The following is a 21812-nucleotide window of genomic DNA, read 5'->3' on the forward strand; positions in this document are numbered from 1 at the left end:
ATTACCTAGGTTTTCTAATCCTGCAGTGAAAGTGTGGACCCATAATTGGAATACATAGCCAATTCTGGGACAGAATATATGCTTTAGTTTCTGCTGCCCAAGGTGTGTATCTACTTTTAAAAATATTTTACGGTATTTTTTCCAAACTGGATTTCACGTTAAGAGGTCAGATAACTGGTAATTTTTTCTTCTGCAATAAGAGAGGATCCAGATCTAAGAGTGTGATAAAATACATATATAATAAATAGTTAAAGATCCGTTTCAAATGTATTATTAAAAAAAAAATAATAAAAGAAACAAACAGCAACTCCAGCAGACACCACTAGAGTTCTCCTTCTCCCAAATATCCCTAGCACCATCCTAAACCCTGTTTACCCCAGAAACCTGAACTGTGGACAGACAGAAGAGGAGAGAGAGAGAGAAAATTCAGACACAATAAAACTCTGAGGGGAAAAATATGTGGAAGGAGGAGGCAGCAGCGGCCTGGGGAAGGGATTGAAAAGTTTCCCCTGGCTTAACTTCTCCCCCCCTGCAGCAGCAGAAGCAGCGGCAGCAGCACAAGGTGAGAGAGACTTTTAAGTCTGGGGAGGAGGGGTGTGTGTGCGGGAGGGGGGGTTGAATTTACAGCCCTGTGGATATTTCTCTGTCTGCCTCCCTGGCTTTGGGGTGCGAGAGACACCGTGTCTCATGCTGGGTGGATTTTTTTTTAATATGATGGAGGATTATAAACATGGCGCCTTAAAAAAACTACAAAATCATGTACACACTGTTCCAAGGAGATGGGGGAGAGGGGACAGGGGAAGGGCTGGGCACGAGGGGAGGGGGCAATCCTGCCCCGTGGGGGAGCATATGGGGAGGGGGGAGCAATTATACTTAATAATAAAATGTGTGGGGCTGAGGGGGGGGGGGAGCGTGGGGGGGGCGACGGGGACGGAAGGCGGGATTTTTATATATATGTATATATATATATTATTTTTTTGGAGTGGGAAGGATCATCTCGCAGCCCGCTTGGAAATCGAGAAGAGGGGGGCCGGCGGCGGGGCGCGTGTGATTATTAACGGCGATTATTTTTGTCCCTACACGCCTTTCCCGGCCGGCTTTCGGCTTGGGAAAAAAAAAAAAAAAAAAAAAAAAGCCGTGGCGGTTTCGCCAGACTTTCAGCACGGGCCGGGATCGGGTCGGGGCGTGAGGAGGCGGTGGGGTGGCCAAGGGGCCCCCCCGGGGGGAGACGCTGCCCTCAGCGCTCCGCCGGGCCTGCAGGGCGCGGGGGAGCCGGGGACTCGCGTGAGAGGCGAGGCCGAGCGGGGTGTGGCGCAGCCCGGCCTCGGCCCCGCCGCCCCCCCGGCTGTGTTCTCAACAAGCTTTGCTCCCCGCTTTTCTCCCCCTCCTCCTTTTTTTTTTTTTTTTTTTTTTTTTTTTTTTCCTTTCTCTCGCTTCTCCCCCGCCGCCCCCGCGTTTCCTCGCTGGGGTTTGGTGGGGTGTGTGTTGTGTGTATGGGGGGGGGGGGGGGGAATGTCTGCTTGGGTCTCGGCCCGAGTAATGGCAGCTGCTCGACAGCGCCGAGCCTCCTCCGCAGAGGGGAGACGGCGGCTCCCCGCAGGCCGGGAGCGGGGCCATCACTCCCCTTCCCCGCGGCGGGCAGCGAGAGGGACGGGGCTGGGGGGTGAGCTCCTGGCCCCGGCCCTCCGCCCCCGGCCGGGCTGCGCCACCCCCGTGGCGGGGACGGCCTTAAAGCCCGGCTCTGCCCCGCCGGGAGGGCAGGTTGGGGGTGGCCTCCGGCTTCCCCAGCTGCTGGGGGGGCTTCGTCCTCTGTCCTCGGCCGTGGCGGCCCTCGGGCTGCCCGGGACCGGGGTGAGGAAGGGGTCGTGCGGGGGGCGCCTCCTGCACCCTCCAGGAATAGTTGACTCGTTCCCCCCTCGCATGAAAGGGACCTCCGGGCTCGGAGGTCGGGTTTTAGGCTAGCCCGGACTGCTGAGCCTTTCGGCGATGTGTTTTTTTATTTTATTTTATTTTTTTGTCTTACTTTCCCCCCGCTCCCCGCCCCTCCAAGCCGCGTCTCCGCACATAACTCCGGTCTGTGCACTTTCTGAGGCGTTGTCCTTCATCATCCCCAACCTCAGGGATTGCCCAGAGGCCTATCTTAGCTCCTTTCTTTCACGAAGAAAGGATAAAAGCATACATGGGGGGGAGTTTCCTCTGGTAGGGATGACGGGGAGCCTTTCTGTGCCTCCCTCACCTTCCCTGCGTTTCAGAAAAAAAATCCTCCCCTGAAATATTGATGTTACAGACTGGAGAAACTTTGCACCTCTTTCGGGGCTTACCCTGAAAACGGCGAGCTTAATTTTGGAATTTGTTTTATTTATTTATTTATTTATTTCTGCAAATGTGGCAAGCAGAACTTTGCAAGCTGGAAGAACTGGAGCGAGGGGTGGCTCGAAGAGAGGAAAAGGGATGGAAAACTCTTTAATTTGGTGCTGGTTGGTTTCATAATTGCATAATTTGGTATTTTAATGTCCTGGGATCATTTACCACAATCTTTGTATTGTAGGAGCAATGCTGTTTGTTGTAAAGTAGTTTTGAAAGATCTTATGCAGTGGAAAGGAACAAATGCAGAAAATGCTTTTTTGTCTTAGTGATAGTGGGTTTTGTCTTTGTTTGTTTTTGTTTTTCTTTTATTTCCCGAATTTTGTTGCTATTCTTTGTAGGGAATCGTTTAATTCTTCAGGGTGATCACTGAGACAGGTGTGGGGGGTGTTAGAGTGGGAGTGGAAATGCCAGTGCATGGTTCGGGTTGCAGTCCCTTGGGTACTTCTCGTCCCTCATCCTTCAGCATGAAGGACCTGGCATCTCTCCACGCCTTTTTTTTTTTTTTTTCCTCATAATTCTCTTATCAACCATTCTGAGCATGCTACAGAAAGCCTTTAGGGAAGTAGACTGTTTGCTGACTGCTGTTTTATATAAAAGTGAGTGGCGTATCCTCCCAATAATTCCTGTTGTGGATTTTTGGTTAATGCCAGCTTTCCCATTCCTAAACAACCCTTTTCTGTCTTGACCAGATATTTTAATGGAGAACAGGATAGGGGTAGGTAGTACTGTAGAGATCACCTCATCTTTCTGATTGTGAGTTTGGTTTTATGAATGGGGAAACGAGTTGCTGTCTTGATTGACTGTCCCATGGGTCAGTAGTCTCTGCAGTCATGGAGAGGCACCTGCAACTTATACTTGGTATCAGGTTTAGCCCCTAAAGGACGGAGGGGGTCTCCTGGAAAACTCCTTTACCCATAGAAAAATGAGTCTTCTAATGAGCCGGATAGCGTGATGGAAATTACCTAGTGATGAAGTCAGCAATAAGGGGAATTCTGAGTGTGTGGATGTTGGGTGAGGGTCTTAAGATTTTGCTGGTGAGCTAGGAGAATGTTCCTATTCCACACTTCGGAGCTTTGTCACGCTAATTTGACAGAGAAGTGCTTTCTGTGAAGAAGTGAAAAGAATCAAGCTAATTCTGTCCATGTTTTTTTTTTCTTCTCTGTGTTAGTAAACCAATTTAAATTGGCTCATTCATTTTAGTTTATGGATGTACTTCACGTATCAGAATAAAAGAGTTTAGCCCTGCTAACAAAATTACACCTGGTTGAGTTTTTCCACCTTCACACACTGCTTGTTAATGTACTACACTACTGAGTGTAGTAAGTTGAGGTGTGATCACTTCCATACCATCATGAACAAGAAGTGCAGGGGGCTAGAAATGTCCTCCATTGCAGTTAAACTGGTGTATTTTTTTTTCTTATCTAAACAAGCACTTACAGATACTATTTTTAAATGCAAATTTAAAAAATAAGAAGTTTGGTTCCCATAAACCAAAGTTCCTAGTAGTTTGTCTTACGTATTGTGAGCTAAAGCAGTATTTCCTAACGCTTCAGGAAAAATTGAACGCTAATGAAATAACAAGAATTTCATGGCTGTAATCACTTATGCTGACAACATACATAACTGCTGTGTTGTTTGCTGTGGTCTGGTGCTGTGTCAATTCTGTTTGGAGGTAGGAGAAGGTCTGTATGCAGCTAGTGTTGAGGTCTGCAGATCCCAATTGCCCTTGGAGCAGAGAGAAGAAAGAACTTTTAGGGAGAACTTGAGGTTTCCGTGGGAAAAGAGCCTGGCTCATCTTTTCAGTCTAACATTGTCTCAAGAGCAAATGAGCCAGTGAAAGGCTGTGAAATGTGTTCAGCATTTCCACCTTGCTGAGATGTGCAGCCTGCTGGGTGCGGACATGGTGCTTCTGGAAAAGAAAATGAGGTGAATGGACAATGAAATTGGCCTGAAACTCACCTGGAAGTGGTGTGGGCTTCACCTAGGCTGTTGTGCATTTCTATCAGTGAACTGTATCATGGGGACCTCTGAACTGTGCTAGCTGCCATCTCTGAATTACGATGAAATACTCAAGTAGATAAAAGACAAAATTTGAAGATGTTTTCTTCATTTTAGGTATCTAAACCTATCTGTAATTGTCTGCATTGTCTAATTTGTTATAAAATTCCAGTGTTCCACACAACTTGAAAATCAGGGAGAATTCCAGAATCAGAATTGTTTTGGAATTGGCTATCCAATTCCAGTTGTGAGCTCACAAATCTTGGATACAACTAACTAGTTTTCATAGTTACTGCCTTCCACTGTTTCACAGAGCATTTAGCTCTCGAAGTTTGTAAGGACTTCAGACAGTGAAATCTCTTCAGGATAAAAATCCTGAAAGAGGAACAGTGTTCTAATAGCAGATGTGTTATGGGGACTTTTGATTTTCTTTTTAAACTAGTTGAAGGGTTTTTAGCTACATTCAGAGCAGCGTAAATATCAGCAAAATAAGTCTTTTATCCCTGATGTAGGTTGTTACAAATACTAAGTTGAACTATAAACAAAATTAATCTGTCCAAAGTATGTGTGGCTCACATACCACTGATAAACCCGGTTCACAAAATGCTGAGCTGTTTAAAATCACTGGCCATATGTGTGTAAGTTTACTTTTTTTAAAAGTCTCAGGATGTGGTGAGCACTCCCATAGTACTTACATAGTACTTGGAGCGTGGTGCCCTTGGTAGCTGGGCAGTGCAGCGTACGTCATCTTTTATGTAGCTCGTACATTTTGGTCTGTCAGAGTTGCTTGTGGTAAATGTTGTGAACAAAGATTGTTCTTGTCAGGTTCTGGATGATTTTCGATCAGTTGAATGTAAATTTAGCTCATAATTGGGTTATTGTTCTAAGGTTTAATCTGCCAGTTGGGAGAATACAGCTTGCAAAATAGGTAGTTTATAAGATGAGGTCATGATTCTGTTTTGCAGGAATTTCTTAATAAGTTAACCCTTACGTTCCTAAAAATAAGTTTTTAATAATTTTCAGTGCATTACAAAGATGCAGATTCAGTAGTGGTGAAATTGTATCTTGCAATCTATACAAAATGCAGAATAAATGTTTCAAACTTTTTTTTTTTTTTTTTTTATACAACTCACATCTGTCTTTAAACCATGGAAAAGAAATGCTTCCCCGAAAAGCCTTACTTTCTAAATGTAATGTATGTAACGAAGTGGGCTGATAGGTGCTGGAGTGGCCATGCATGGTATAATAAACACTGTGGCCTCTGGCTGAACGTGTGAACCCTTATGGCACACAGAGCTCTTTGATTTCAGAGGCCTGTCTGCATGCATCGCTCTTGGAGAGCAGGGCTGTGTTGGGCCATTTCTTTTTTTTTCAGTATATCCAATTCTGGGCTTTAAACATAGCTTTATTATCTGTTTAAACCAATGTCTGTCATTGAGCTAATTGGGCAAGTCTGAACTCTGTTTGTTTTATTATTTATTTATTAACTAAGCCATGAATGTTGAATTCATGCGAAGAGATGTGTTTTAGTGGTGACTAAATAACTGCATAGTGGATTTCTAGTGTTATTTGTGTTTCAGGAAGAGTAAATAAGCTACTTGTTCTAGCTATGCTGTTTCATCGAGTATCTAAAGTCATAACACATGCAGTTGCAGTTGATTTGATATGCATCGATACAAGATGGCTGCAATCAGTTTCTTTAAATATACAAGTTATTAAAGGGGGAACTTATTTGAATCATAGAACTATACAGTCCTGGAGGCTGACATTTCTTACGTTTTAATAATATTTCATTCACGTTGTTTTTTTTTGTCCCTGTTTTGTTTTCTTTCCCCCTGAGACAAACAGGATCTTTTAGTCTTGTTGGCAGATGACAGCAGGCACACTGGTGAGGCACTGTGACATGTCCATGAACCCAAGCTAAAGCTCATGGCATCTAATTTTAGGCCACACAGCTTTGGTAACATCCCGTCAGAGCTTGACCTATAGCTCCACCACACAGATAAATCCAAAGTGTTGTTATTGAGAGTTTTGTATACAAAAGACTCTTCGATATTTTTTTTTTTTCCGATCTCTCATTTTCCACTCCACACTGAAGTACAAAAGTTTCTGCTGTGAAAGTATAGAGACATATAATTTGAATTTAAAATACACTATTGCTTAAAATGGCAGGCCCGTAGTATTTCAAAATTACAAACATATTAAAAATTGTAAGTGAAGTATTGTTATTAGTGCACCAACAGAATAGTTTTGAATATACCTGTATACTATATTCAATATTTTATTCCAAGGTTAAATAATTGCAGAACAAACATTTTAAATCAATGATTATGACTCTGCATACAATTCTGAATTGCAGTATGGTATAAAACAAATTCTTAAATAGTTTTAACACCAGAGAGTGAAACCTGAAGTGTTACTCACTTCTTGGCTAAAAAATAAAGTGGAGCATACCTGCCAAAATACCAATAACATCCCATTTGCCCTTTCTGTGGGAATTGCATTTTTGCATGCAAAGAACTGGTCTTGCTCTGTTAATTCATTTTTGTCCATAATAGGATAGGACCAATTTAAGATCTAGTTACTTTAAAAAAAAAAAAAAAAAGTTAAATATATTGGTGTTTACCCATTTCTCATGTTTCATTTCCTTTTCCTTTGTTAGCATGTTAAAAATAAACACGAAACCAACTTGCCTTATATTCATGTATATGATTTTATTGCAGCTAACTTAACTAATGCTTCAGCTACAGACTGTAGGAGTCTGCTAGTAGGTGTAGGACTCACAAGTGGCATTTTGGAAAGTGGGTATTTGTACTTTGATCTCGTGCACTTACAGTACGGCATTATTATCTGGTCTTTTAAAGATAGGTGGATGGGAGTAGCAGGCGGTGACTCATGGGATATTGTACTTAGTTCACTAATTTTAGCAGAGTGATTCTTATCTTACAACGTTAGGTTTTATTGGAACCTTCTGGAGCGGCGATGAAGTGAAACAAAATGGAGTTGTGGGAAAATGACAAAGTAGCTAGAAATAATACACAGAGAAAAATAAAATTATGTTGGATATGTTACTGCTCAACAAATCTTTAAAAAGATCTGAGAGACGAGAGCTTGCTTTGACTTTGGGGGCAAGCTTAAACCCAGTGGTTTTGCATAAACCCCTCTCCCCAAGCAATTACTTAAGATTCAGGTTCAAAATTGTACAAAATCAAAACAAAAGAATTGCTATTTCGTAAAGCGTAATCACAGGCTACTGATTGTTCACTGATGAAAATTGATGATGTTCACTGCAGAAAATTCCTTGTTATCGGTAGGTTAATATTAATATAATGATGGAGACTTTGGTCAGATAAGCATTTGTTTCAGACTGACATAAAAATGCATAGGCCTTGGAGCATGCTGATGAATCAAGTTTATTTTTCATAAAATATGCAAAAATTAAATCTTTACATAGGACACCAGTATCAAGGAAGAGCACAGTTGCAATTTGTTTTGCCATATAATTTTTACATAATATCTTGGAGACTCCTGCTGGAATGTTCAATGTCGTGTTGGCATTTTTCATGCCTTTTGAATATCAACTGTATTAATATTGTTATATAAAAAAAAAAAATTGTACATGCTAAATTTTACATTGATTGTTCTCATTGAAAATAAGACAATTTACTACATGAACACCAGTTTTTAAAAGAATTTACACTATCCATGACAAAAACATGGATAGTGTAAAGACATGGATAACATTTTTCTGTTAGTGGCTTTTAACATTTGTGTGTTTCTTACATTATTTGTGTGTTTCCTACAGTCTGTATAGGACAGAAAGAGTTAATTATTAATAAAGGAAACTGGTAAAAGAAGAAATGTAACTGTTATTAGCTGTTTTCACAGGAACCAGGCTGGCACCATTTTTAGCTTCATATAAATACAGTCGAGGCTTTAGGACATTCCTAAGAACCGACTGCGTGAACCTTTTCCTGGGAAGCTGGATGTTCCAGTGTCACTCATCGTGCTTGTCAAGTGACATTTGAAGATAATACAGCACACTGAATAATACAGTGTTGATAGTAACGTTTTCTGAATTAAAAAAAAAAAAAAAAAAAAAAAGGGAAGAACTTTATTTTCACCGATCAAAATAGCTTTCTGAAAACTTTTCTTGGTCTTGGTTAAAGGTGGGGGTGGATGAGAGGGGTTTTGTGCTTTAATCAGCAGTAATTCCCATCGTCTGATTTCTGGATGTAATGTCAGGTTGTTCAAAAGTAGTCAGAAGTATTAAAATCTTTACTTTTTTTTTTTTTTTTTCAAAAAAAAAAAAGTTTTATTTTGCTGACACATCTTTTTGAAGGAGAGGCTGCAATTGGGTGCTGATGCAGATCTGAAATGCTCCCAGGTATGCTGTGGGAAAGCAAGAAACCTGGCTGCTTTCAGCCTAGTAACTGCATCTTTTAGTTCTGTAGCTTCTTTAGTTCTGTCAGCCTCTTCTTATGTTGACCTGAAGTAAATAGGCTCACAGGAAATACTTGGTGTAAGAAAGATTCTTCCTTTTCCTGTGCACTTTCCACTCCTCTGGGTCCCGGGAGGCTTCTTTATAAAACCTTCTAATTGGAAGCATACCCCCGACTCCTTTCTGATTCCAGACCTGAGAGCTCCTCTTCTTACTCAACTCCTACCTTTTAGAAAATAGGGATTAGCAGTCAAGTACCTCCAGGTGTCAGTTTTATTAGGTTTTCTAATCCACATTGACTTTCTTTATCTGAAAAATTTTAAAGAGAGAGTTCTATAAAAAATAACCCATTTACAAATCGTCCAAGTGCAAGCCTAATTTGTATCCGCAGCTTCTGAAGACGTGTTGCTTTCAGTCACATGAAAAAATTCTTGCCCCTCATAGTAGCACAGGAAATGCTGACAAATACCAGCTAAAGGTAACTGAAGGCTCAGATGCTGTATGTCCTGCTGCACCAAGGAGCAGAACAGCGTTTGCTTTGCCAGGTTCATGGGTAAGCCCTTGCAGCCTTTCCTGGGCCAGTGGGAAGGAACGGTGCCCAAATTCCCACTTGGCTTCTCTTACATGCCAAGTGCCTTTCTTGATCAAACTAGCATGTCATGTAATCCAGAGTCTGGCAGTGGCTGGAGACAAATCTCAAATGTCTCGTAGAAAGGAGCCAAAAATCACCAATTTTCTGATGTAGGAAGCTGTAGAGGTTTTTTTCTCCATATTGGCTCCCCAGCAATGATCGTTTAGATCTTGGTTTCTGCTCTTATGCAGAAAAAATGTGTTTTTTTTATTCCAAAACTTTTTTTTTGAATATTTTAAATTCTCTTTCATATAATAATAGAACATTTACACTAATAACATTAAAGCCTGCTGCTTTTTGGGTCAAGCCTACTCTTCTGTCCTCTCCGAATGCCTTGCAGCCTTTGTCTGCAGAGCTCTTTCTCCTCTGGTATTTATCTAGAGCTTCCTCCCCAGCTGCAGGAAAGAGCCATGTGTACCTGCCTCTTCATGCGCTATTTGATGGAGATAAGAGATGTCGAGGTGTGAGTTAATGAAAGCCCGTAGTGGTTGTCTGTCGAGTGCAAATAAGAGCTGGGAAACGCACATATGAAAAGAAGAAAGAGAGAGTTTGATGTGAAATGTGCATTAAGTGTAAGTCTGGGTACACACGTCACAATATGTGTGTGAGAGGGCCAGTTAGTTTGCTAAAATAATTTGGTGACTCTAGTGCAGCAATATTAGTTTACACCTGCAGAGAATTTTCTCCTGAGTGTCTGGGAATGAGAATATGTAATGAAGTGTTTGTGTATGAGTGACAGAGAGCGAGCGTGTGGCACCGAGAGCGCATGCATGCATTTTCAGGCCTGATTGATTATATGAAAAAAAAAAAAAAAAAAAACAGAGTTGAAAGAACATTATTTTAAATTAACATTCATTATCTTCATGCGTGATATAGCAGTTCACTTTGGACCAGATCCTAGCACCATTATGTTCCTTGAGCAGAGACTGTTTGCCTTGAATGAGGTTATTCAGTATAAGAATTGCAAAATGTAGGCTGATTTTTGACACTAAAGATACATTGTTTGGTCACCATATATTAGAACAATACTGTACTATTTCTGATAGGAAAACACGGATTTTAAAAAAAATAAATACTAACATTTCTTTGAAATATAAAGTAAAAAGTAGGAGGAACCTTTTCTTGGGTCTCTAATCTTATGCTTGAAGATGCTTGCAGCCATTTTAATTCGTGCTGCGTGCATTGATCTAGCAGTTAGATTATTTAATCATACTGTGGCTAGGTCATCTACCTATCAGACACTGGGAAGGAGCTAATATTGTTGGGCTTAGTGGCTTCTAAGTGGCATATCTGCAAGAAGAAAATTTTTTAAAAAGGCAAACAAAACTAAATATCCCAGTTAACTTATATACAGTACAAAGGGAAACAATTGAATTCATGGTTTTATCGTGCAAGGTTTTTTTTTTTCTGTACATAATTTAAATAGGAAAAAAAATGCATACCATTGCAAACAAAGGCGAAAAAAAGATTTTGATCTTCTTTGGCAGTTCTGCTTTTATATACAGAGTTTTGCAACATTAAGTCATGTAATTAGGCATTAGCTTGCTGTTACATATTTTCTTAGGATACATAGCTTGCAAGCACGAAAATGAAAGCCACATTTTTAAAATGATGACCCTAAATAACTTTCTAAACTAAAACTAAAAAAATATTCTAAAAACAGCTTATTCTTTAATTTTAAATATCACATTAAAAAAAAAAAAAGTGGGAAAAGTATTTTGTGTATTCAGCAGCAGGAGGAAACTAATTTCCTGGGCTGTAAGTGCTGCTATTGTCCTATAGTAGAAGGACAATGATCTGGATTTATAAAAGAGAGAGAAGAAATGTGGCAACAGCTAATGTGTGGCAGTGAAGAGGAGGAAAAAGAGAGACGTGATGCTCTCAAGTGTCCGGTATTTTCTGAGAGGGAGCTACTCACAGTGGAATAAACCTTTTCTTGGTATGCAATAGGCAAGCATATTGTATAAAAAGAGACGGTAAATTCTTTGGCAGTGATGCAGTTGGCAGCAGCGGTTTTTAAAGGGTCACCCTTGCACTTCTCGGTTAATTCCCTACAGAGATGAAAAGAAAAGTTCATGCTCTTCTGAGGTGTTGTTTTGTCTGGCTTAATGCAGGTGAAACAAGAAAGCAATGTTTCATATGAAGATGGACTTCTCTGCACAGAGCTGGGGTCTGTATTCCCCACTTGCTAAAAGAAAGCTAAGAATCCAGAGATGCTAATTTAATCTGTCTGCATCCCTTGGCGTATTTCCCTATGCATTCCTGATGTACACTCAAAGCTGAGTCAAACGACTGGATATGATCATGTTAAGTATCTCTGTTACCATACCTTTAGCAGAGATATTCTAAATGTGTGTCAATTGTTCATCTTACTTACAGCGTGTTCCTAATAAGCACAATGTTCTTTGGCTTAACTCTCAGGCTATTTTAATAGCTTCCCTGTTTTATTATATTAGTCGATGACGATTTTGGTACGACTTTTTGTTGTGCTTTTCTCTGGGTAGTGATTCCTTTCTTTGAGTATAACAAAATGATGTGCATACGTGAGGAGTCTGACAGTAGAGGACGAATTTGATGGAAGGTTTTATAAATGCCATCCCCTTGCTGGGCAAGAGCTGAGTGTCGCAAGGCACTTTCAGTGGGGATGTGATACTTCTGCTTGCTTCTGGAAGAGCATTGCATCGGCTGCAAATTCAGACGGATGTGCAGTGCCCATTCTGTGTGTTTTTTTGCCAGTAAATAGGAACTTCAGTCATGGAAGACAACTCAGCAAGATAAAAATAAATAAATAGATTCTGCTGAAAGCCTGCTGCAAGACAAAGAAAAAAATTCAATGAGAATCGAGTGATAATAGAAGCAAAAGTCTGTTTTAATGCAACATACTTGGAGTTTTTCTCAGGAGCTGAAGATGTCTGCTGAAAAAGGCTTGCAAGCTCTGGGTGGCTGAGTTAGAGTTTGGGTGCCTTCAAGGCAAAGTCAGCTTTGCTGCCAACCACGTGGGCTGGAGCAGGAGAGCTAACGGGTGTCAGTGGGATCACAGCCCAGCCTCACCTCCTTGGGGATGTAGTGGCCATGTGGCTACTGAACAGATCAATAAAGTGAAATACGAGGTCACAACGGATACCAAACCTATTCATGTCTGCCTTACTAAACTTAGGAAGCAAAAGAGCTCTTGACAGTTTGAAATTACAGCCCCGTGTTTGAGCATTTCTTCAGAGTAACACTTTATTAATGAAATTAACTGGGCTGTTGGGACTGGTGGAGAGCTGCCTGTTAGCTTTCATTATGGGAACATCCTCAGCATGATGTTCTGCTTTGCGATGCCTTTGTCTTGCATTTCAGTGATATCCTTCGCTTCCCGCATCTCAGACTACTGCCAACTGCAATGGGAGGTAGTGGTGAGAAGGGGTTTGTTAATGAGGCTGTAGCCTCATTACATAAGGTAGTTAGAAGGTGATAGATTATCCTGTACTGTTTTGATATTCTGTTGGAAGTGTGTATTTATATTACAATTTTGACTAATCCAAGCCATTTTAGTGATCCACTGTCACTTTCTGTGAGAATAGGTGCCCTTGCAAATGTGGCCTTGAAACTGCTCCGTTTCCAGTTTGGGTAGCTGCATTCTGGCTACCTACGTTTTTATAAAGTTTCACCTGGAGTTTGTTACTGTTGTTTATTTACATAATAATCCTTGTGTACTTGGCAGTTTGCAAATTAACAGCACAGGCTGAGCAAGTTACAAGAATCCCTGGTTCAAATTAAAATTGGTATTTGTGTGTGAATGAGCATGGTGTGACATGATGCAGTACAGAAAAAATGCAAAGCGCTAGGTTAAGTAATATCATTGACAGAAGAGGTGGGTTTTCAGGCTTTATGAAATAGAAGAGAGAGTAATCCATGAAGTGCAAGTGTAAAAGAAAAGAGCAAACGAGTGATTAAGAGAAAGCAGAGAGGTGAAAACTGCATAGACCTGGGATGGGTAAGAAAAGAACATGGAATGAGGTATATATAGTTCAAGAATGCTTTGTAGAAGACACTCCTCACAAAGCTGGTACACAGTGGGTTAAATTGTTGAATAGTGCACACTGTTGTACATATGATGTATTGTGCAGCAGAAACAGATACAATTCTCCGTTAGGAGAACTGATATCTGTCTATATTGTGGTTAAAACTGTATATATATTTACTTTTGTTACAAGGTCATTCTAAGAAAATAAGATTCAAAACAGTAGATACTGGCTTTCTGCCCAGCATGCAGTTCACTTAATGATAAAGGTTTGATCCACAGCTTTACAGTATAAGCTTGGGCACCCATTTTACATGTGTATCAACAAGGGCAGAGTTGATTTGGTGTATGCATGTGACTAGGATTTAGGCAGTCATAGATAGATCTGCACATGGCAATCATTTGCTGGTGCAGAAATGTTCCTCTTCGACATATAAAAGCACATTTTATCACTGGCAATTCAGTGTCTCAGGATCCTGTTTAACTTGCAATAGGAACAACTTGCTGCCTGATACTGTAGAGTAACAGGTAGGTCAAAAAAAAGAACCCAAGCCACATCCTGTTGTGGAGAGTTGTTCTGTAGAAATATGAACCTAACATGCTCTGAGGCATTAAAGCTGTGAGCTGATTCTTAAGAAGTGATTAATATTAATAATCAATTTTAACTTGGAATGGATTTCCAGAGGAGTTCAAAATAATCCAAATGAAGCCATATAGCATAACCATAACAGACTAATATTTACAAGAACTCTCCCAAAACTTCTTCTAAAAATACTTATGTCTGCTCTAGAGGTGCTTTGTCCACAGCCCGAATGTACTCCATTTGGCACAGACATTAGGAGTGCATGGAAAAAAAGTTGTAAACAATTTTCATCTTGAAAATGCTTTCAAGAAAAATGTTTTTGAATAGCACTTGTGAATGAAATCATACTCATCGAATAAATTGGCTACAAAAGAAGATTTTGGGGTTTTGTTGTTCTATTGTTTTTGAGAAATGGAGAAAGGTTTTGGAAAAGTATTTTGGAAATATCTTGGAATTTGCATATTCACACTGATGTTTCTTACTGTTATTGTTCTTACATGACTTCATTTGCTAATAAAAGCAGTACATAATGTACTGGATGAGGGTATTTGTGCAAAAGATTTCAGACGACGCGTGCACTCTTGAAAGTTGTAGTTCTTTCTATTTTTATTTGGAGCTTTTAAGCATTTTTTGGGGGGGGGGGGAGGATATCTTGCTTGGCAGTATTTTGGAAAGAATTTCAACAAAAATATTATTCAATTTAGGTCATGCATGCGCAATAATACCAAACTTTTAAGCTCTTATCTAGCAAAACTGTACAGATTGTTTATTTTGTCCTCCTTTAGCTCTCATGTAACCCAGTTTAGATAATTTTACCTGTTTCTCCTGGATTGGTCCCACAAAAAAAATCCATCGTGAGCCTTTGTAACAGCAATCAGTCTCTGTCATGTTTACTTAAAAGAGTTGAAAACCAGTCTTTCAGCCATGTGGGGTAGACAGATCTTAAAATTTAGCAGTCTATGTGTAGTTGGCTCTTTTCTGACACTTTTTTATGGAAATAGGCAGGAATACTTCAATGATGAAAGCCATCCACCACCCACATGCTGCCCGTCCAGGGAATGAGATCCATGTGGCTTCTTACTATTTCTTTTTCTTTTGTATTGTTCATTAAAGCTGTTATGGAATATTTGCATAAGGCTAAAAGAGTTTGGATTCTCACTCAGTCCCACAAAGGTCTGGGGCTTGCTGTTTAATACTTGTACTTCTATCAACCTGAGTCCCTCAGAGGCTTTTGAGGGAGGAATATATTCTCTTGAGTGAACTTCTTAGCTGTTGTGCCTAAAATGGTAGCAGAATTGTACTTTTTAATCAGCAGGCTTTATTGACTCTCCAAGTTTTATTTCTGGTCTTTTGCCTCGGCAACAAAACTTGATTTTTACACTTTTATGTCAGGGGTGTGTCTACCTCTGTATTCACACATTCAAATGCTTCAGGCTATTCATGCGTGCTTCTGAAGGGTTTAGCAGTTCGGCCATTTCCATGCAGAGTGTCAGAACTTGCTATTGGACTGTTGAGATGAATCTCCTGCTGTGACTACAGAGTAATTTTCTAGAGCACATGACATTAATGGCATTGTTACGAACAGTTGAGTTATTCAAGAAGATGCTGTCTGGGCTTCCATCCCTACCTTCACCATGTGCTGCTGCATCACTCAGACCTGTAAGCTGTTAAAGCAGTGCTAGAGCGGTTGGTACCAAAGACTCCAGGACCTCAGGCACTCAGTGGTAGAGGTGTAGTTGTTTAAGTCACTGTGCTCAACTATGCTTGTGCCCTGTTGCTCAGAGAGGCAAAAGTCATGATTTACCAATATTCAAAGCTTTGGTATGTATAGTTCACATTCATGCTTTCTTCTTGACCTCTTTGTTCTCCCTCTGAATTTCTAGACATTCCCCGAGTTTTATGTCTATCACTGGGAGAAAATGGACAGTCTTTGCCTTACACCATTGCAATAAAAAAGCACGTAGGACTAGTTGTAATTGAAAGAACATGTATGTACCCTGTCAGTTTGACTGCGTGTGAAGAATTCATATCTCAAAGAATTCTGGTTACTGGTAAACGACCTCTCTTTTTATTTTAACTGTAAATTTAAACTTTGACTGAACAATGAATGTGCTTGGAATAGTGATGTGCTTATTAGATTGAAAAAAGAACAAGCTTTTAATAGGAAAAAATTATCACAGGGCAGACAGCAGGGGATTTCATTAGCATTTATGGATTGCTAAACTGCAATTTAAAAGTCACATTTCCGCCTAAAATTTTTTTCCACAATAGTCATACAAGGAACATTAAAAAGTGTCTTTTTAGTTTGTTTACTTGGGGTCAAATTTTCACTCATGTTTAAAGTGATTAAAGTTGCAGAAACTGTCTGCACAGGGTACGCTATGTAGCTACCACTGATATTAATGGGAGTTCAGTATATTCAATAAATATTTGTTCTGAAAATCCTGCCACGTAGGAACCTAACCTCTGTCTTTGGACGTCTTTGAAAATCTGTCCCTTAGGACAGTTAACAGCATTCCCTATGTTTTTTTGACTGGTTTTCACTTCTCAGTTCCCTTTCTACTGTGCTCAGGAAGGTCCATTGATTCTAGACAGGGTTTTGTAGTCATTCCTGGATGTATGGTTCATACCTGTCAAGAGGCATAGACTGACAGAAGAGACTTTGCCCTGTCTTTTCGCATAGTATTGTAGTTCTTTTTAATAATAAAATAAATAGTTCTTAGGTTAATTCTTTTCATCCATAAACATGTAAGTGCTACACAAGGATTAGTGTAATTAGTTTTGCATTTGGCAATACTAACATGGAGACGCGCAGTGACTTGCCTGAGGGTAACCAGCACAGGAAGAAACGGTACCAAGTTAGGAGTCCTAGCGCTCAACCTACTTTCTTCAGCAAACTCAGCTTCAGAGTGCTTGATCTATCCCTACAAAATACCCAAACCACAATCTTCTAAATGCAATGATTTGGTGCTTAAGCAGTGTGAGTCATGTTCTGGGATGCTGGCAGTGTTTCTTTGTGATATTTCCGTTTCACATTCAGCTTCAGGGGCTCAGCAGGGGCTTTTGGTCTGGTTGCCATATGAAGTTCATCAGGGGTGACAAGCAAAAGCAGCTTAATGTGCTTATGTTATTTTCGTCTATATTACAAGTTTGTGATGGAGACTCACTCTGTTTTGCATAAAGACACCAAAATAATGTGTTGAGCTGCGAGCCAACTGGAGATGCCCTGGACTATTCACAGCAGAATAGACTGGATAGCGTTAGTTGTTGGATAGAATTATTCTGATTTCACTGGGTCAGAGGCTAAAAATCACTTGTCAGACTTCTGGCATCACAATTACCAAGGTGTGCAATTTCAAAGTTAGGTACTTGCACTGGGCCTTCTGAACACAGCTGTTTGTGTGTTGGTTCCTCAACTGCAAAAAGAAAAAAAAATAAGAATTGAAAAATGAATCTTCTAAAGTGCTGTCAGCATAAAATGTTCAAGGCTGCAAGATCCTCAGCTGAGATGGCTTGTGGAAAAAATACTAGCAACCTTATCCAGCTGCCACTCACTGTGGTCTTATCACTCTTCTGTTCTTGCTTTCTCAAAATTGACCTTAGAGGAGGGATTCAGGGCCGTGCTGCATGTGTGTACTGTAGGTGGTACAGGAGATCTGGGTCCAGTTTTACTTCCCTCTACCCCATCACTTACAGTAGACTACAATGGATATGTAGCCTGTGTCCTTTGAACTGATTCCTTCACCTTGCCCAGCTGAGGTTTGTTCCTGATCCCAAGGCCAGAGAACATTTCCTCCAGGGATTCAGTTAACCAGCACTTTCCTCAAGAGCTCCCAAGATTAGCACACACCTCTCCTTAAGATTCCTTCACTTGGGCACAACAAAAAGGCTCCCAGAGAAGACTCGGGATACTTCATGTTGCCTTCAAAGTAAGATTCTTGAAATTCCTCACAGCGTACTCAGTCCTTCCAGTCAGAGCTTGATTTAGGGAAAGAACGTGTATCTGTGGGCCATATAGGTATGTTAGATGGGGAAATGACTGGTTGAAACTTGAATGTCATCTTGCCGAGGCGGTAAAAATATCTAACCTTTATTACTCCTATTTGTTGTCTGCTTATATTAATTAGCTAAGATTTAGATTTGTTATGGATTAGATGTTGACATTTCTGTAGTGTTCCAGCAGAGAGGCAGTAGCCATGTTGTTACCTCTGTTACCTTCTCCATGTTCAGCACATGGGTGTCCCATGTCTTTGAGTAGATTCATGCCTTACTCAGGGAATTCAGTAAATATGTCTTCAATCAATCTCTATGCTTTGTATGATCTCTATAAATATATTTCTAGAGGAAGGTGACTATGAAAGAAGGTAGAAAGCCACTTAAGCCACAGAACAATATTGATGTGAAGATAACTGTAGAGCCAGTCTGAATAAATGCAGACTGGAAGTCACCATTAGTTTATAAGCATTAGCATTTCATGATGTCTGTATTAGATGTGTGTCACGTCATGGCTGTTTTTCAGTGTTTACTGTATTGGGCAAGCATGGCTAAACTTACTCACTCTGTGGATTACACACTAAAATTCCTGTACAAGAGCCAAAACCCCCATAACGTGTACTTTGGAGAGCTGAGGGCTCCTGAAATGCGGGTTTGGGCTCGCCGAAGCATTGAGTGCTAGGTTGATGTTTGCTTCAGCAGCCTTTCTTGACTTGTTTCTTCCAAATCCAACAACTTGAATGTATTCAGCCACCACTGCATCAGCATGGCCCTGCTGCCAGTTACGTGACTGGCATCCTCGTGGAGCCACACCTGAGGTATTTTGAGGCAGGACTGGTTCAGAAGGTGTGCACTGGCCACCAGCACAGTAAGAAGCAAGGCTTCTGCAGCTCTGAGTGGTGAGTGGGAGAACACTTCATCAGGTTTTCTGAAGTTACTTGCCAGTCATGCCTTCTCACTTATGTGCCTGTAGCAGATTTTGAATGTGGTTCTCTATGGCATGATTTCCTCCCTGTAAAGCAGCAGCAGCACTTGGCTATGTCATGAGGCATTTGGAGTATAAATTAGCAGGAAAGTTGCACAGTGCTAAGGCAAACATTTCCATTTTATTGTGGGGACAGGTTTGCTTCTAAGGCCAAAAGCAGCTGAATGTAAAATACCAATACTTTTAACACTAGAAGAATGGAAAATTAGAAGTAAGAATTAATGCATGCTATTTTGTGGGTGCAGTGGATGGAAAGAATGTGGTTTTGATAAAAATGAATGCAAGGGCAAAAGTAAAAGGCAAACAGATTTAGTACACTAAATTGTTTACTGGCTCTATAAACGTGGCTAGAACCAAGCTGATGGTACCTCTGTAGCAGCAGGAAATTGTGCTTGAGCCATAGAAAATGTGAAAAATGCTTGCTATTATGACTTTTTTATTAGTTTGTAAGAATTACATGAAAGGTAGCAAGTTTTATACTTAGTAACTAGATAGATGTTATTTTGCAGTTGAAAAACTTCTAATAACCTGAAGAAAGAATGACAGAAGAAGTAGCATCGTCTACCTCCAGAGAGAAATATGCCTTAAAATCCTCAAGAAGCAAAAAATCTTGCTAGCAATTTTCTTACCAGTAATCTACTACAATTTCTTTATTCAGAGTGAACATCATCTCTGTGAAGACTGAAACATGTTTCAGTCTTCATTTAGATACAGGCTATTCAGAAGTTTTGTGCTTTTTGCAATGGCATCAGAAATCCTGTTGTCATCATGAGCTGAGGCATTCACGGCAATAAAATCAGGAGCTGTCCTAATAGCTTTCCAGAGAACTGCATATTGGTGTTCTTACAGGTCAGTTGTCAGGTTTCAAATGTCAGCACAGAGGGTGCTTGTCCTATAGAATGAGACCCACACTTGTATTTCTTGAGTGATATTAAACAGAAGTGATGTTAAATGAGAGTGCCTTCTTCAGTTTTCACTCATACAATCTGAATACTCGACTTTAAAGAACGCCTAGAGAGTATTATCATCAGAAAGTATGTTGATGTTGTTTTCCCCCTGCAGTCTTACAAAAGTGAAGACAACTTATGAACTGCTAAAAAAAAAATACAGATTTGATAACTTTTTTAGCTGAAGTTAAGAAACTTTCCTTGCGTCACACTAAGTCTGTAGCATTGCCAATAATTGAACATGGCCATACCTGCAGACAGACCTTCTTAAACAAATTTATTTGCTACCCTGTTGAAGCTGACTGTCAGCTACTAGCCATGCACTGTCATTTCTGCTTAAAACAGATAGGACTGGCACAAGAGGCAGGAGGCTTAGTACCAAAATAGTCCATGCAATCTTCCTGCAGCTCAGCTTTTCTGTTTCGTAGACTTCTAGCAGATTCTTCCAGAGTGCTTATCAGGTCAGGCAGTCTTTTTTAATTCTTTCTCAAAAAACAGTAGCATGAAGAAAAACAATAACAAGAAGTAGATAGAGGGGGGGAAGGGGAGAAACAAACTTTTTTGTCTAAGCATGCAAATTACTAAAAGTAGTGATTTAAAAAAAAAATGAATAAATGAAGACAATATAATTATTCTTTATACTTCTTCATGAAGCTCACATGAAACAGCTAAAACACTAGCTAAAACGAAGTGATAACAGTTTTAAATAATTTTGCTTTCTAATACATACTTCTGTTGCTTTCTCTTTTCTGGTTGCAAACTGGCAAATTAAAAACACAAGTCAGTTTATTTTTCATTCCTTGTAATTAGCATTTTCATGTTCACTATATGCACTAAAGACTTCATAGAAGTTTTTAGATAATTAAGAAATATATTTTTAATTTATTCATTGATACTACTTTTCAGAAAACCATTGGCCTCTTTCAGCTGCTGACAAATGGAGCTTCAGTTCCTGCCCTCTTGGGGGGAAGGACTTTTCATACCCTTTCCTATATCTCTACCCCCTGTGTATCAGAAGCTGCTAAATGTGAAAATCAGAGGAAGTGAAGACCACCAAGAACATAAGGCAGAACAGAGATGAAGTGCCCCATGTCCCTTTCCCACGATTACAGGAAACAAGATATAATGAGGAATGGGGAAGATGTCAGGGGGGTGGCCTATAATCCATGAAAATTTACAGCAAATTAGCTGGACAACCAAAGGGGCTCTTGGTGTGGGAAAGTGACTGCAATAACTGAAGTCACCGGAAAAGTACACAAACTATGGCAAAGTAGAACAGCAGTTAGCAGTTTATGGATTTTAGAACGGTAATAAGGGTACTAATAATAAAGGGTACACAAATCATATCCGTGTGAAGGATTATCTAAAGGGAATTAAGCGTCTCTGATCCCCCACCCCTTTTTTGAAAAAATTAAGATATCCAGAAAAATACCTAATTGAGTAGAAGCAAAATCTGACATTTTTTTAATTACTAGAGAAAAATGATTAAGGTCCACCATTCCCACATAGGATGAGATCTAAGGTAACCCCAAATTTCATTTGCAGTTTTTATAGTGGTAATGTGGCTGTAGTGGATGTTTCTGAATGTCTTTACTCCGTTTATAATTAAAGTAGGTCTGCATCTTGTAGCATCACAGTCTTGTTTGGAAAACATACCGTAATACGACTCACATCTTAGCTGTCAGTGCCTGCTTCAGTCCCTTTCAGAGTAACTAAAAAATCCTTGAATCTTCCAGCTAGTTACCTGATACCAAGCAATTTTTTTTCTTTCCAGAGAAAAAAAATCAATTGTCTCAATTTTCTGTACGCTTGTGTTTATCATATAAATAAGTCCAATTCAAAATACATATCATCCTTCATG

General features: G+C 40.0%; 1 protein-coding gene across 4 annotated transcripts in view; it reads left to right on the forward strand.

Annotated features, from left to right (window-relative positions):
- The first annotated feature begins 385 nt into the window (after window positions 1-385).
- ZMYND11 (zinc finger MYND-type containing 11) overlaps window positions 386-21812 on the forward strand; it is a 107158-nt gene continuing 85731 nt past the window's right edge. For 2 of the 4 annotated variants that reach the window (XM_082753461.1, XM_082753463.1), the window contains exon 1: window positions 387-562. The gene's annotated coding sequence lies outside the window, so the exon portion shown is untranslated. Of the gene's footprint in view, window positions 563-21812 lie in introns of all 4 variants that reach the window. The other 2 variants (XM_082753462.1, XM_082753464.1) reach the window with 2 other exon arrangements.

The sequence above is a fragment of the Aythya marila genome (genome assembly GCF_965140915.1).
Source record: "Aythya marila genome assembly, chromosome: 2".
Lineage (NCBI taxonomy): Eukaryota > Metazoa > Chordata > Aves > Anseriformes > Anatidae > Aythya > Aythya marila.